Below are 4337 nucleotides of genomic sequence, written 5' to 3'. Positions count from 1 at the left end.
GTAGATTAGGGGTTCAATTTGGCATAATCAAATGCCAGCAGAAGCATTTGGAGTTTGACTTAGCTGGACGCCTTAGCTCTTGCACCAGTGGGTCCTTTCATGGCACGTAAATAACCAAGTTTTTTTTTATATACTCGCTGACTCCATATCTTTATTACAATGGCGACGAGTTGTTAGTGCCGACACACTGTGCTTTTATTTCATTTTCACTTCCTTCGAGGGACCCTTTTCGCAGAAGACTGCCTTTTGACCATCCTCGCGAGGATACATTTACTCAAGGCCATCCCTGCGACTCTGGATTACTTCAGCAACGCTTACTATTTATTTTCGTGCCCAAATCCAAGGTACTGTACTTTTCTTGATATTTACCGTTTGCCTGTGGCCGTTGTTCGCTCGTGAGCCAGCACGCGCTGAGGAATTGGCGTGCGCCCAGAGCTCTGCACGCAAGCTTTCCTGTGCTCTCTTGTGATGCCTCTGCTTGCCTGACGACAGCCATTACCTGGATATCCCCTGCTACGTTCAGCACGCATTTTCCACGCAACCTACGTCACGGGCGGCCATCTTAGGTGTACGTTTTTGCACGTTTTGACACTACGTGGCGGCCATATTGCTTCTACTTTTGATTGCGACTTCACACACAAACTGCTTATTCCAATGCAAGTATTACTGCAGTTCTGTGTGCATCTTTTCAATCTTCCTGAGGATTTTACCACCTTTTAGCGGATTCAGTGATTCGCACACTGTACTACAATACTTCGTTTATATTGGTATTTCTATTATTTTGCTTCCTTTTCTTCTTGTGCATCACAGTGATGCACACACTTTCTCTGCAAATTACATCAATGCCATTACAACAGTGATATGCATATTTTTTTAGAAGTACTTTCACTACATGCATATTCATTGTACTCATTTATTTCACCACATGCATATTTGAAACTTACTTCAAAGCTATTTCTACAGTGGAGTGCACACTTATTCCTGATACAGTTTTTGCGTCTATTGTAAAGCGTTTTCCTTCATACTGTGTTGTGCATTGTATACTATTACGTTTTTAGTACTGTACTTGCTGTGTCTTTTGTTTTCTTTGATTTATTTTGTCTCTTCATTCTAACATGGCAGCCTATCAAATTTGAAACCAGCCTGCTATTTTCTTGCAAATTCCAGGTAAACCAAAATTGCGGTGGAAAAAATGGTTTGAGACATTTGAGAATTATGTGCCATTGATGGCACTAAATTTTCACCTGACGGGAAGAAAGCCATCTTATTTCGTTTTCTTGTCACAGCTGCTGTAGGAGTATTCAAGAATCTTGTACCTATAGCACCGCCTACCAGTGAAGGAGATGGATGGAATGTTTACAAGGAAGCAGTAGCAAGGTTAGAGAAACAGTTTGAAGATGAACCGAATGTGTTGATAGAAAGACATACTTTTCATAAAAGAATGCGACTTGCTGATGAGACTATCGAAGAGTATGTTGCAGCGCTTAGAGTATTGGCTGCGAATTGTGAGTTTGGGGCAAATGTTGATTTCTGCATTAGAGATCAGTTTGTTTTTAATTGTGAGTCGAAAAAAGTGCAAGAAAGACTTCTCGCCTGTTGCAATCCCACATTGGCTGAGGTGTTGGATTTAGCAAAAGGGATTGAAAGATCCATTCAGTCTTCCAAAGCTATCACAGCTGAGGAAAGTAAAAATGCTGTTTCTCCAGTGTGTTCTATACAATCATCTAGTAGGAATATAGTTAAAACAGGGATAGCCAGAGACAGTAAGCCTAGTTATAGATGTGGTTCCAAATTTCATTTGGCTAATTACCCTGACTGTCCTGCAATAAGAAAGAAGTGGGTTAAGTGTGGCAGGTTTGGTAACTTCCAGACTGTGTGCAGAGCACCTAAGAAAATGTCTAATACTACTTTTAGTAATATTTCTAATGTTGAGCAGGATACTGTAAATGCTATTTCTAATGTTGCGCATGATGTACAAAATCTACTACTTTTCGTTTATGATTCTGAGTTTTACAATACTGTCAATAATCTTGCTCTTCCTTTTAAAGCACCTTTAGGCTTTGTTCTCATTGGTGATGTTACTCTTGAGGCCGTGGCCGATTCTGGCTCGCCCATTACCATTTTATCAGATTCATTTTTCAAGGATAATTGGGTTGATGTCAAACTCAGAGAAACTGATGTTAATCCGAAAGCGTTTGGTAATTTTGATATTCGTATGCTGGGTTTCTTTGAAGACACCCTAGAATTTAAAGGACGTAAAATTGTTACCAAGATCTATGTTGCAATTGATGGCAAATATATAGTAGGATGGTATGATTTGGGTAAGTTGGGTGTTATTTTATGCCGAGGCTCAGATTGTCCCATCCAATTAAGGGATGCTGTAGTCAAGAGTGTATCTGTTAACCAATCTTCTGTTGATGCCATCCTACATAGTCTGTTTTAAGTGACAAAGTTGGACAAGTAAAAGGTTTCACACACAAAATCAAACTAAATGAAGGGGCAGTACCTATACTACACAAAGTGTGCATGGTTCCTTTGGGAGTACGACAAATTAAAATCTAATTTGAATGCTCTATGTTCTGATGGCATCATTGAATCCACCGTCAGGTCAGAGTGGGTTTCTGCCATAGTTATTGCCCTTAAGAAAAATCAGGATTTGAGGTTGTGTGTTGACCGTAGATCTTTGAACAAAAACATTGTAGTTGATACTTACCCCTTACCCAGGATACAGGAATTGTTGGCAGCTGTGAGTGGTGCAAAATATTTTTCAGTAATTGATCTTAAATCTGCTTACCACCAAGTAGTTCTTGATGATACTTCTAAAGATTTAACTGCGTTTATCACTCCATTTGGTCTTTACAGACTTTTAAGAATGCTGTTTGGGTTGGCCTCAGAGGCCAGCGTCTTTCAGAAATTAATTGAGAATTTATTTCAGGGCTTGAGTGGTATGCAAGCCTTTCAGGATGACATATTAATTTTTGCTAAGACCTGTCATCAACACAACGTCATTTTGGATTCTGTTTTAAAACTTTTAAACAGTAAAGGGATGACCATAAGCAAAGACAAATGCAAGTTTCATGTTAATGAAATTGATTACTTATATCATAGAATCACTTGTGATGGCATTTTTCCCAAGGAAGATCTTATTAACACCTTGGAAAAAACTAGTAAACCTCAGGATAAGAACTCATTACGTTTTTTTCTTGGCCTAGGCGAATATTATGCCAGGTTTGTGAAAGGCTATGCTCTTGTTTTAGAACCCCTTAGACAGCTTTTAAAAAAAGGTTCTCCATATAAATGGACTGCTATTCATGATGAAGCATTTTACAATGTCTAAAAACTTATAGCTAAGGCTCCTGGTCTCAATACCTTTGATCCTGAAGGCAAATCCTATGTCACAGTTGATGCCAGTGCCATTGGTTTAGGTGCTGTATTTACTCACATAGTGGAGAGAAAAGAAAGAGTTGTTTCTTTCACCTCCAGGGGCATTCGTGGTGCGGAGAAACATTATAGTACCATAGAAAAAGAAGCCTTGGCTTGCGTATGGGCAGTAGAAAAAATAAAAAACCTTTTATGGGGGCGGCCTTTCATCTTAGTTAATGATCACAAGCCACTTGTATATATGATGGATGGTGTGAGGAGTGGTAATGCTTCGTCCAGACTATTAAGGCTCATTGCCAGGTTACAGGAGTTTAATTTTGAAATTCAGCACATTCCTGGTGGGAAAAATTTCACTGCTGATTGTTTATCTAGACTTAAGTCTGTTGAAGAATGTGAAGGAGAAATCACTGATCAGCACGAGTGTGTGGTGGCCATGATGGATGCTGTAAATGTGTGCAATTCTGCCATTTCTGAAAAAGAGTGGAATGACTGTGTGGTTAATGACACTATTTTGTCCAAAGTGAAACATTTTGTTGCTAATGGTTGGCCGCCTTGCAGGAATCTAGAACCCTCTCTTCGGAGTTTTGGAAAAGGTGCCAATGAACTCAGCATTGAAAATGGCATTTTATTGAGGCATGATTTATTTGTGCCACCGGTGGGAGTCAGAAGTAAACTTATCAAGTTGGGTCACTCTGGGCATCCAGGTGTGTCTGGAATAAAAAAAAATCTCAAACTTCACTATTGGTGGCCGGGAATGGATGGTTGTGTTGAGCAGTTGGTTGATATCTGTGGTGTGTGCGTAAATTCTGACAAGCTTTGGAAGGTTTCCACTAACCCTTTGTTTGTTCAGGATGCTCCTATGGGACCTTGGGAGAAGGTTTCCATTGATTTTCAGGTCCTTATGAGTGTTTTGGCAGGGAAAGGAGAATCTTGATTGTTCTCATTGACAATTTTTC

The sequence above is a fragment of the Triturus cristatus genome, chromosome 6, assembly GCF_964204655.1.
Source record: "Triturus cristatus chromosome 6, aTriCri1.1, whole genome shotgun sequence".
In the NCBI taxonomy this organism is placed as follows: Eukaryota; Metazoa; Chordata; class Amphibia; order Caudata; family Salamandridae; genus Triturus; species Triturus cristatus.
The sequence above is the reverse complement of the archived record's forward strand: the minus strand, read 5'-3'. Positions refer to the sequence as shown.